Source organism: Ictidomys tridecemlineatus, chromosome 4 (assembly GCF_052094955.1).
Source record: "Ictidomys tridecemlineatus isolate mIctTri1 chromosome 4, mIctTri1.hap1, whole genome shotgun sequence".
Taxonomy (NCBI): domain Eukaryota; kingdom Metazoa; phylum Chordata; class Mammalia; order Rodentia; family Sciuridae; genus Ictidomys; species Ictidomys tridecemlineatus.
The window spans coordinates 127,351,739-127,365,054 of NC_135480.1; the positions used below are offsets into that span (position 1 = coordinate 127,351,739).

The 13,316-nt window shown below is 39.7% G+C and overlaps 1 long non-coding RNA gene across 1 annotated transcript; it reads left to right on the top strand.

Moving 5' to 3' along the window:
• The first annotated feature begins 6,081 nt into the window (after positions 1-6,081).
• On the top strand, positions 6,082-13,115 carry LOC120889771 (uncharacterized). Its single transcript, XR_005733877.2, has 4 exons — positions 6,082-6,377; positions 8,003-8,230; positions 8,938-9,152; positions 11,170-13,115. It is a non-coding gene; the product is annotated as an uncharacterized LOC120889771 (long non-coding RNA).
• Positions 13,116-13,316: the final 201 nt, after the last annotated feature.

A 13,316-nucleotide genomic window follows, 5' to 3' on the forward strand; every position in this document is an offset into this window, starting at 1 on the left:
AGTGACTCAAGGCCTAGTATCTTGTTTCCTGGCACATGGCTGTGAACTTCTGGAGCTCTGGGTTTCTAGTATCAGCATTTTCTCCCACTCCAGTGTAGCTCAGCTCTCTGCACTCACAGAGAATGTAATGTGGGATGGAGGGAAAAGAAAGTGATTGACAGATAAAATAATTGCTGATGGGGTATATATCAGGAAGGAATTGAATAAAGGCTGAGTTAGCAAACCAGGAATATATAAATATTTAAAGATATATGGTAATATGTACAAAGATATATGGTAATATATACAAAGATAAGATATATATATATACACACACACACAAAGATATGTATATATATATATATATATATGCACACACATATACACGCAATCTTTCCCTTGTGTGTGTGTGTGTGTGTGTGTGCGTGTGTGTGTGTATGTTTCGTGTACTCCCTCCTTCGTTTCTTCCTTCCAATGAAAGTAATGGAGTTGAAGAAAGCACACAGAAGAGGTAATGGGTGAGGTAGTTTAGAAGAATAGATTAGGTCACCCTTGCCTTGATGTCAGGATTGTAACAAGTCTGAGTCTTAACCCCTTAGACTGGCAGAAAGATCAGTCTTTTAAACCTGAAGCCACTTCTCTGATTTCTCAGAATCACCCATCATGTTGCCTGCCTCCTGATTTTCTAAGAATTACATTTACGAGTGGATCAGGCCTTCTATCAGGCTCTGATACTGGTTGTCAAGGATGTTTGCTGCGGTAGCCTCCACCAGCTGGTGTAACCAAGGATTAGCAGGCCCAGAAGTATGGAATGAAAAAATTGTGACTTGAGTCCCAGCTATGTTCTGGTACAGTAAGAGGATAAGGTGCTTTGTGGGTCCATTCAGTCTTTTAAAAGGTGTCCCAGTATGCTCCAAGGCAAGGTGGCCCAGGGCCCCAGGGTACTGATATACAGGGATAAAGCTCATACCTTCGCCACCACAGCTGCTCTACTGGATTGCCTCGGGTTCATGGGAGTGGAATTCCCAGCACACTCTTCTTCCTGGTGATTTTCTTATCTTTGTCCCTGTGATTGGGAGAGTGGGAGGCTGGGCTCATACTGGGGTTGGAATGTCCCGGCAGTGCTGCTGCTCCCTTGACCTTTCTCAGTAGCCACATTTTGGTGGTGCTTGCAGATGTCTGTATCCTGAACAGACTAGGTCTCCTCAGACTAGGTCTCCTCAGTCTCTATGTTATGCTCAAGGGAAAGTGGACCAATTCTCAAAGATTTCAGCACAATAGGTTGAATGCCTATTATTTTCTATAAATGGTACATTCTTATAATTAAAAATTAATGTGATATTTAAAATTACAGAAAGAAGGCAATAAATTACACTAAATGCACATATCCTAAAAAGCATCTGCTAATATTTTTGGAACATTAAAATAGACAGATTTATATGCATCTATATATGAGAACATATACAAACACAGAAATAATTTCAGAAAATAGGGATCATACCATATGTAGTGTTTTTTTAAGAAAAAAAATTATTAAGCCATTGTTTGAAATCATTAGAAAAGGAAGCTAAGGTAAAATTGAAGGAGATACTAAACTTCAGATAAATGTTTCTTCATCACAAGAGAGTGTTGCTGTTCTTAAAATATTATTGTGAAATTTTTTACTCATGCAAAATAATATTACACTGAAAATTATGTTCCCTCTACTACCCGGCTAGAAAGATGACTGTTTCAGTTGCTTAAGTTCACCCTGGATGCCTGGTTCTAGGCCTCCTGGGTGGGAACACATTTTCACATCAATGGTTTGCATACCTATGTCCTATGTCCTCATCAAAGTGCCTCCACTGGAGCCCCAGAACCTTCAGTTTACATAGTGAACTGCTTCTCTGGGTTAGAGGGCCCCACCTGTACCTTAAAAAAATCATCCTTGGTGGTCTCAGCAACCACCCTGGGTTGCTGTTGCAGCAGATTTTGTGCAATTTTAGAAGAGTCAATCGTAAGGTTTTAGCACCCTAAACGGCTGCTTCTCCAGGCTCTTGTTGCTGTCTTGGGATTATTCTGAGGTTCTGAATAGCAAACCTCACTATTTTGGGATGTTCCTTTCTGTTGACTTTGGGTCGATGGGTTCCTCAGATCTGTTGAGTTTGGCATCAACTGCTTCCCTTCTGCTTTATCTCTAAATTTATCACTATCAGGGCTTCTGGTGGCACTGCTCTGGCTTATGGGAATTGTGGATTTATTTTAATAATTTGCATTTCTTTTATTATTTAAGTAGAATATGGTAGGGAGAAAAGGTAAATATCTATATTCATTTGGTCATCTTGAATGGCAAGACTCATCATACTGATCAAGAATATGTATCTGTTCTATATAATATATATGGTATTTATCTATAATAAAAGAAAGAATGAGAAGAAAAACAAGCATTATTTAAAAAGTTGTGATTCATATAACCATTCTGGAAAACTTTCTGGAAATTCCTAAAGAAATTGAAAATAGAGCTACCATACAACCTAACCATCCCTCTTGTGTGTATATAACAAAGGAGATGAAATTACCAACTTATAAAAAAGGTCTTTATTTCTATGTTCATTGCAGCATTATTCAAAATAGCAAAGATATGGAAATAACCTAAATGTGCATTAACAAGTGGATTTTTCATGAATAGTATGAATATTATTCAGCCTTAAAAAAAAGCAGGAGATCCTGTCATTTGCCATTTGGACCTGATGGGGGTTATATTAAGTGAAATAAAGCCAGACATGGAAAGGAAAACACTGCATGATTTCACTTGTATATGATATGCATGTGTACATGCACACACACGTGCACACACACACACACACACACACCTCAAAATTACAGAAATAGACAATAAAGCAGCAGTAGTTACTGTGGGGGGAATAAAATAGGCAGATGTAGGTCAGTATGAAGAGTGGTGTCAGAGAATGGGAGAGCAGTATCTGAGTGGGGTCTCTGATGACCTTATGGCTGTGGCATGCTTGGTGCCTGGGAAAGTTTCTGTGCAAAGGTGCAGGATGTCTAGCTGCTGTGATAATGCCCTCCATGAGGAGGTTCTGTGCTAGAGTCTTATCAGCCTTGACCTGAATCTCAGGCACATAACTCCTGGAAATAGAGGAAGTTTCTTGCTAGACAACTACAATGTTTCACTGGCTCAACTGCTCCTGCACCTGCCCAATGGACTTTATTGAGAGCTACACAAAGCTTCTAACATTGCACATTTCAACTGTAGAATGCAACTATGAGAAAGCGGCATGATGTTGCTAGCCCTGTAACTTTCCTGAATGCAAAGAATAAGGCATAATGTTTGCATAGTCTTTAACCTGATAATGAGGCATATATAAATAAAGATTGCTGGTGTAATTCTTTAGACCTGGTTTTCCACCAGAGAGCAACGTTCTAACCAACTTTAACTTCAAAAACATCTATACACGTGTGATTCTTTACTTTTCTTATTTCCCTTGCTGGAACTCGCTAGATTGGCCACATTGAACGTGGCAGGTCAAAGGATAAAAAATAGCAAAAACATAAGATGAATAACTTTAGATATCTAATATATAACAGGACTCAACTTAATAAAATTATAAAACTTTTAAGTAGATTTATACTGCTCTAGTCACAAAAGTAACCATGTGATGTGATAGATATGTTAATCTGCATTGCTATAGGAACCATGTCATCATGGTTACTATATCATCATGTATCCCATAACATCATGTTATAAACCTCAAATATACAAAAAAATTAATTTAAAAAATTACTGGAAGATTCTGACTTTCTATTGGTGGTCCATTTTATATTTATTAATCATGCCTCTGACTCTGCATCTTAAATGCATTTACTAAATTGTTACCACTATCTTTGTGTTTTCAGGTGAAGTGCAAGGATGCCAATTGGCATATGATGATACAAGGCTAGAAAGAAGTCCATAGTGCATGGCGGGGGGTAGGGGTGGTGGTTCAGAGGATGATTCTATTTGGACTGGGGATCTGCTGTGTGTTTTATAATAATCCTGGGTGACTGCATTCATTTTAATCCATTAAGTACCAAATTTTCAATTCTGTGACTGTCAACACAACGAAATTAACAGAGGTACATTAATTGGTTGGAAATCTTAATCTAGGGCATACACACACACACAAACACACACATTTAAATATATTTTCACATATATGGGAATGTATATTACCAAATATTCTAATCATTCACCTATTACCTTTCTAAAAACATTTATTTCAAAAGTAATCATAATTTTTATATTCATTGCTAAATTTAAATTTTTAGAGGGGCCCAGGCCTGGACCCTTGGACTCAACAGCTTAATGTTGTTTGGGGCAATCTAGGGAACTGAGTTTCAGTCTTGGAGCTCGGGTATTGGATATTTTCTCTGCACTTCCTCCTCTACTCTGTCCTTTTCTTATCACTATGATGATGACATGGCTGAACCACTGGCTTTCCAGCTTCTACTTGGCCTTAGCCAATGAGAAGGAGGGAGGACAAGCTGCTCATTCTCTTGCTTGTTTCTCTCTATGGGCTTCCTCCATCGTGCCCTTGGATGGATGATCACAATTCCTCTCACCTGACATTCTTCTTTCTGGTCAGTTTTCACTCCTTCCCCTCCTCTCTGAGTCCCCAGTGCCTAGTTTCAATGACACTAGCCTGAGGATTGCAGAATTCTTGTGGTTTCTCTATGTAGTTGTAAATAGTCCTTTTACTTAATATTTCTTGAATTATCCTAGTTTGAGTGTTGTCTTTCCTGCTGGAACCCTGACTGGTATAGACTCTATGAAAATTTATCATTAGTTAAGCACTATATTATGAAAATAATTTGAATTCTAAGGTGACTAGATAAAGTATGCATTTTTACAGTTAAGTGTGTGCAGTTTTGACTTAATTTTAATTTAATTTTTTTGTGGTCCTGGGGATTGAACTCAGAGGGCACTCTATCACTTAGTCACATCACAATCCTTTTTATTTTGAAATAGGGTCTTCTTAAGTTGTCCATACTGGATTTCAACTTGCAATCTTCTTGCCTCATCCTCCGGAGTCACTGAGCAGTGCACCATTGCACCTGGTACAGTGTTGATTTTCACTCACTCTGATTCTTATCAACCATGTGACCTCAGACAGTTAAGCACAGCCTTGAGACAGATAGGCATTGCATTTTCAATTCTGGGCAGAGATTCCTTACCTACTTTATTCCTAAATTATCCCTAGTGTATAATGTAATTGAACACACTTTGGGACACATAAAAAAACCCTCTCTCCTTCTACTTTAGCTGGTTAACAGAGAACCCAGGAGTCTTTTCAGGGAGGGACACAGATTTCTGGTGTCCAACAATTTCGGCCAATTCTGCTGCATGACAGTTGAGTCTGAGAAAAGCTCAGATTAATGGGAATTTAACTTAAGGGATCCACTTGCCCTTTCCTGTTGTAAATTAAGCTATGGCAGAATTGTACAACCTGGATTCTACTGACAGATGCTGAAGTTCTTAAGGGTGAGAATTTTAGTTGATATTAGAACTCTTACTATGTCACTGGTGTCTGAAAACTAGGAATGTCTAATTAGAGCTTGTTGATAAAAAGTGTAGAATGTGATAGGTCTAGGGAGCCCAGGAAGCCATTTCTTCATTCCTCTGCCTTGTGGTGTGCTTACAGTGAAGTCACAGATACCTCTTCAGTGGGAGCGAGGAGGGATTTCTAAAGTTCATTATGCATTTTAAATCTTTGTCATGGAATGCTATGTAATTGTAGATTAGGTTATTTTTAATGGGACATAAATAAGATAAAAGGCCAAATCCCTATCATAACCCTTTTGAATATGAAGTTATCCCAACCTTCTCTAGTTTCTTCCTCCTTGTGTTTTGGGACCACATTATACTATTTTTTTTTTCAAAATTTCACCAGACTCAAACCCAAGAGACTTAAAAATGATGAAATAGACTAAAGCCATTTTAATTTGTATTCACCTGGATTAAAGACAGTGTTTCCTAGAACTATTTTGTCTTAGAGTTGAGCACATTCAAGAATCAAAATGACTCAGAAGCTAGTCACTGGGTTGCCTCCTTGAAGGCACCGTATTTCCCCTTAGTTGTGTTAGGGGAGACAGATGAAGGGAAGGGATTCAGTGAAGATAAATCTTTTAATCCAGCCCAGGATTAGGGGTTTTAGAAAGTAATCCAGAGAACTGGTGGCATCAAGCCATGTGTGCAGGCAACGGGGATTGCATTTGAGAGTCAGGGGCCCATTTGTTCAATTTCCCACAAAGGAGAAAGGAAAAAGCTGGGTATAAAGAGAATGAAGTGTGTTTTATTCTGCAGATGTATATCAACCAATCCTTTGAGTAAACAAAAATAGGAAAGAGCAGAAGAAAAATAGGTAAGACTTTCCTGTTTATCAACTGAGCTAAATCAGGAGCTTTGAGCTGAACAGATCTTTGTTTCTGAGTGAAAAGATAAAGAAAACTCAGGTTGTGATATTCTGGACCCTGGTTGAGTCAAGGGCTTGAAAAGGCTCTGGATAGGTGTGGCACATATCAGTTCCAAAGCAGCAGAGTACATTTTGGGTGGGTTCCTAGTGGTGGATCCAGAAGCCTGTGGGTGAGAATTTGTCTTGGCAGTCCCAGGACCTCAGGTAGCTGGTGCAGAGTTCTCTCACTAAAAAAGCTGAATTGCTGTCTGTGTCTATACTGAGGTGGAAAGCAGTGTGTTTTATTAGCCACAAGCTCTGGATTTACATTGGCTTTGAGTAGGATTCTGGGTAGGAAATAAAACCCTAAGGATCTAGGTGTCTGCTAAAACTTAGGCTTTTGCTCTGTAAAGAAGAGGAGAATTTTTTTTTTTTTGAGGGGAGAGATGTTCTTAAACAGCAAGGCTAAAGAAAGAAAAGGAAGAGAAAGAGAAAGGGAAAGAGAAGGGTTAGCAAAATAGAATACATTGAGATTGGAGTCTACAAGGCTGGGACAGTTAATAGACACTTTAGGAAAGATGATGCCCAAATCAAGAATTATGTAAGAAACAAATTGTACATCTAGGGAGTGTAAATCCTTTGTAGGTATGAATATTTACACTTGCATATTTATTATGACATTTATCCACCAGATGTCAGCAAAGTGTCTCATTCTAACAAGATAAGTATATGACAATTTTCCAACAGATACAAGTATCTTGAGGAAGGAGTGTTTTTTTTTTTTTTAAATCTGCACAAAGGAGCAGTATGAACTTGCAGAGCTATGACATTTGGCCTTCTTTCACTTATTATTTAAAATACTTTACATTTATAATGAAGGAAGGAAATAAAGGAGGAGAAAGGAAGGAAGGCAGGCAAAACACTCCCAAGTTCCTTACCTTTTGTGAGCCATCATACCCCAAATCTACAGTAGAACACAACTTTTATTGCACTCAAACGAGTCAATCTATTATAACAGCTTTGTCTATTGTTCACTTACAACATATACCGTGGTTAACTTTGGGTATTTATGCTATGTGTTCTGTAATTACCTATGTTCATGGTTGTATCCTAGAAGCCTATAAACCTCATTTAAAGTCAATAATCTATATTTTTGTTTAAATTATGCATACATATATCTAAAAGTTAAATATTGCTCTTAGACTTAAAATGAAAAACAGCAGTCACCTACCCCACCCTGCCCTGTTCTCTCATCTCCATTCCTTGGATAGCACTTTCAACTCACTTACCTGTTATTTTCCTGCTGTTTGTCTGTCTGCCTATTGACCTCTCTTTCTTTCTGTCTATCTATCCATCCATCCATCTCATTGTTGTCATCATCATCATTATCATCACATCATGCCATCATCATCTCCATATTTCTAATAATTTGTTTCAATATCTATTTCTGATTTGTCAATTTCAGATTATTCGTCATCTCCCTATTTAAGTGATTGAGAATATTAGCCAGGATAAGTAATGCTAGCTGATCTAATAAACAACTTCCCTATTGTGACAGCTTATCACAATAAGAGTTTATTTCTTTCTCCACACAGGTCACTGGAGAAGGTTGCCAAGCAAGAGTTTCTCCTTCACACATTCAGAGTTTCATCTCCTTCCATGTTTTGACACCACCATCTTAAAATGCACCCTCTAAGTCTTGCCTGGAAGAGGAAAAGAGAATAGAAAATAAAATGCGGATGTCATAGACCAGGCCAAAAAATGGCGCATTGTCCCTTCTTCTACATTTTTTTTTTAGAATGTAATCACTAGAGACTGAGGAGGTGAGACATGTACTTTTCCTGTGTGCCCAAAGAGGAAAACAAAGTTTGGTGTATGTTATGGTTTAGGTGTGAGGTATTCCCCAAAGGCTCATGTGTGAGACAATGCAAGAAGGTTCAGAGGAGCAATGATTGGGTTATGACAGCCTTCTCACAATCAGAGTATTAATCCCCTGGTGGGATTAACTGAGCAGTAAGGAAGGCAGGTAGAATGTGCCTAGAAGAAGTGGGTCATTGGGAACGTGGCTTTGGGGCATATATTTTGTATCAGGCAAGTGGAGTCTTTCTCTGCTTTCTAATCATCATATGAGCTGCTTCCCTCCACCATTCTCTTTTTCTGTGATGTTCTGCCTCATCTCATGCCTCGAGGAATGGAGCTGGCTGCCTATGGACTGAGACCTCTGAAACCCTGGGCCCCCAAATAAACTTTTCCTCCTCTATAATACGTTTGTTTTGTCAGGTCTTTTGGTCACTAACACAGTGTGCATGGAACAAATATTTTATCTGCTAGCAGGAGTTCATAACTCCATCTGTCCCCTTTCTATTTTGTCCTCTAATAACCTACCGAGTTTTAGGTTAAACCAATATTTAGTGTTTACCTCTAAATGATATTGTTTGCTGCTGATCCATTGCTTGTACACTGAATTCTAGTTTTGATAATTTGTTTTTGTATTTTATTTTTTAACCTATCTAAAATTCTTGTTTTTCAGTACTCGGGATTAAACCCAGGTTTTTGTGCTTGCTAGGCAAGTACTCTAGCATTGAGCTACATCCCCAATTTGAGCGAGTCTTGACGAAGGTGAATCTGAGCAACACTCAAAGGAGGAGTGTATGTGTTCCCGTCACTGGTTCTGGTCAATGGTCACTCAGCTATCTTGTCGTGGAGGGTAGAGATGCGGAATCAAAACACAGACTCCAGGAGCTGGTGAGAGAACTGGCTGGAGACCCACCTCAAGTTGGCATCCAGTAACTCAGTTTATTTTTGGAATGCACATAACTGTTATAGGGTTCAAGTAGGGCATGCCCCGTCGATCATACATAAGCAAGACAATATCCATAAGCCAATCATCTTGTCTAATGTAACCTTAGCACTGTGAGAAAACTCTAAATATTTTGGTCGTGGTGGAAAGCAATCTGGAAGGGTCTTTGGCCTTTACTGAGTCAGGGGTTTCATGTCCTGAAGCCCCTGACTCTCAGTTTCCTGGCCGGGTAGTTTTTGGCAACAGTAACCACAAGTGTTGAGTATGTGGTTTCACCCCATCCTGTAGGCCTGAATGAATGTGGATATTTCAAGCACTTCCAAGCTGCTCATAGCTGCTAGCTGGGACTGAAAGTTATTCCAACAGAGGAGAGTGAGAGCAATCCTTGATAGTACTGGACCAAAGGGATGTTTATTTAGAAGGAATAGCCAGTGCAAAGGCCCTGAGGTGGAGGCAGCCTATTGAGGCATAGTGAAGAGGTCTGTGGGGATGGAGAGCAGTGGAGGAGGGAAGAAAAACAGAGGATGGGTTCAATGGAGGGGAAGCAGGTGGTATGAGGTCCTGCAGGCCATAGTAAGAACTTGAGCTTTTGATTAGAGAGTTCCTGAGCTCAGGGTGACAGAATGGGACTAAGGATTTGACAGGATGCCATTGGCTGCTGCCTACAGCAGGAATTGAAGCAGAGAGAGTAGTTAGGAAGGTAGGACAAGAATCCAGATAGGAGATGGTGTGACTTGATGGAAAAGTGGCATGGTGAGAGGTGGCTCCATGTACATGGTAGAGGCAAAACCAATTATTCTGGAGTTTCCAGAATAATTGGTTGTGAGTATAAGAGAAAGAGAGAATTTGAGGATGACCTCAAAGTTTTTGACCTCAGCAACTGGAAGGATGAAGTTGTCACCAGTGAGATGGGAAGGGAGTGGAGGAAAAAGTTTTGTGGGAAGATCAGGAGTTCAGGTAGGGATGTGTTAAGTTCCCAATGTCTGTTTGACACCTGAGTGATGCTGTCAAGAGAAGCAGTTGGATGTGAATTTGGAGTTCTGGATAGAGGACTAGGGTGGAGAGATAAAGGCAGAAGTTTTGAACATAGGGATGGCATTTGAGGCACAGGACTGGATGAGAGCCCCAAGGTTGAGTGTGTAGATAGAGGGGCAAAGACACGCAGGACTGAGGTCTGGGGAGGAGGAGAAACCTGCTAAGGAGACACACAGTTAGTGTTGACCTCTAAATGACTATCAAGATATTGTTTGCTGCTGAGCCATTGCTTGAACATTAATCCCCTCACAGTGCCTTGTTGGAGAAGCAGAAAGGCACACGTGCATCCAGCGGAGGGAGCCATAGGATACATTGTGTCAAGTAAGGCAAGACAGAGGTTGACTATAGGATTTAGCTCATGGATGCTGTTGGTAACCATGCTAAGATTGTGGGGTGAAAAACTTGCTTAGAGAAAGCTTGAAAGAGAGGGGTATGAAAGAAATAGCAACAACAGGGTAAAAGATGGTTTTGCAGAGGAGATTTTTTTTTTCCTGATTTCTTCAGATTTTTCATGGAGGGTCAGGATGAAGGTAAGTGGAAAAGGGCACATTTAAACTTGCTGTATCTCTTCTTTTTGAAAAAAAAAAATCTTTTATAGTAATTTTGGAGGAATTCCAGGAAGGAGCACAGATGTTCAACCTGCCCTTCCTTCTTCCCTTTTTCCATTCTTTCCTCCATAGAACTGGGAGTCAAACCCAGGGCTTCCTTCGCATATGCTAGGCAAGCGCCTATCTCTGAGCTACAACCCCTAGCCCAACAACTTTCCACATTTGACTGGAAGTCCAATTATCAACCTCTTACAATTTCCGTCCTGCTCTCCATTGCAGAGCCTGAACAAGTAGATGCTTTATTATTTGCTCAGCAGTAGTGAATTTTCTCTGTGGCATGGTCAGTTTTTCTGAGACTGCTTATTTGTTTCTTTCATAGCACCTTCAGAAAATTGAGAAGGCTCAAGTTTAGCATGTTGAAGACAAGGCTGTATCCTTTCTTGTGAAAAGTTTTTTTTTGCTTGAGGATTGGCCATGTTGGCAGAATGTGCCCTGTTGACCCATATCTTTGCAGGACCCAGAGGGAGGTGAAGGAATTAGGTAAGCAGTGGTTTCCATGGTTTCAGGGGTGTGTCCAACAGTGTCCCCTGCAGGTCAGAACCTGGCCACTGGGCTCTGTAGTTTTCTGCGGCAGATGAAAGTGATGTACCTCATTGAGGCATTGAGCAGCAGCGCTGAATAAGTGTTCTCTCAGATGACCTGATTGAAGTGGACTGAAGTGTCACTCACATGGCTGCTTTTGAATTTAGACTGAAAGCCCTTACCTGACCGTCTAACAGATTCAGAGGGCATAAGAAGCTGGTTTTTACTGTAAAAGAGAATGAACCTCCACTTGGTGAGCTTGTGAGATTTACTTAACACAAGAAACTGTATTGAGGCTTGTTTAAACCCAACAGCTCCTCTTCCAGCATTGTTACCCCCATTTTACGATAAAGTCAGTGAGGCACAGAAAAGCCTAGTGGCTTGCCAGGGTTAGACTGTTGGAAGAGAGAAGCAGGATTTACACTGAGGTACACTGGTTCTAGAGATGAAGCTTCTAATCTCTGTGCTGCTAACTCTGAGTCTTTATTTTTACATCTGTCAGATGGGAACATAAGCCTGTATCACACAGGATCACAGGGTTAAATGAGATAAAGTAAATAAAGCACACGGTGTACCACAAGACCTCCACAAGAGGTATTTTTCAGCTTTCATACAGATAGGAGGCAAAGAAAAAATCCACTTTATGGTCAAATACATCTGGGAAATTCTAGGCTAGACAAAGTATCTTCCCTGTAGGATTTCTAAGAGCCTTTGGTTGTTAAATATATTGTCAATCTTCAATAAGTGAGTGTAATATTTCTTAAGCTTGCTTCATCACAGAAGTACTTTGTCATAGGGTGTTTCCCACATTTCTAGAAATACTGGAATAATGTAAAACATAAAATTTTGTGCAAATGATGGTACATCATAAACATTAGTTATTCAGCCATTCATGTAAGATTTAAAGAACTAACTAAACTTTCTCTTAACTAGAGGACTTTCCCCCAGAATTTCTGCCTACCAGCTACGGTAGGGAAAGACATTATTTTAAATTAATGGCACAATTCTTCCTGAGCATTCCTCTTTGCTCATAATCATGTCTCAGTTCAAGTGTCCTTACTGTAAAATATAAGACTCACATACTAGCATAGCTCATCTCATCATATGTTTTCATTACAAAATTGCTTTCATTTGTCTCCTATCTTAGATACTTACAGTGAGAAAAACTTGCCTCTATAGAAAATATGAATAGACACAAGTAAAGACTCCAAAAGTGTCAGGATAGGTATTATGAAGATAGTGTTTTTTTTTTAAGAGATAGGGAGCCTATCAGATAACTGGGTGATTAATTATGTCTCAAAGTGTACCCAGTTTAATTATCCAATATTATTAGACGAGGAATATGGTCTGTCCTGCTTTCTTATAAGGTTGTCAGAAGAAGCATTCAGTGACAAGTATGGTCAGACATCCACGTCTAGGGGTTTTGCATCTGCAGTTTCAACTAACCATGGCTCAAAAATGGTTGAAAAAAATTGCATCTGCACTGGACACATATACTTTTTCTTGTGTCATTATTCCCTAAATAGTGTAGTTAAACAACTACTTCTGTAGCATTTTCTTTGTATCAGGTGTTCTAAATAATTTAGAGATGAGTTAAAGTATGTGGGAGGAGTCAGGTGCAGTGGCATGGGCCTGTACTGGAGGCTAAGGCAGGAAGACTCCTTGGGTTCAGGAGTTCAAGACCAGCCTGTGCAACACAGTGAGACCATATTTCAAAACACACACACACACACACACACACACACACACACACACACACACACGGTATTCAGGAGATGTGATAGGTAATATTTACATATTTCACATGTTATAAAATGGACTGTAGCATCATGGGTTTTTGGTATTCTCAGATGAGCCCTGGAACCAATACCCTGTGGATACTGAGGGATGGATACTGTGCTGATGAGCTGCTTTCGAGAACGATTTCCAGCACTGCTTTGTACT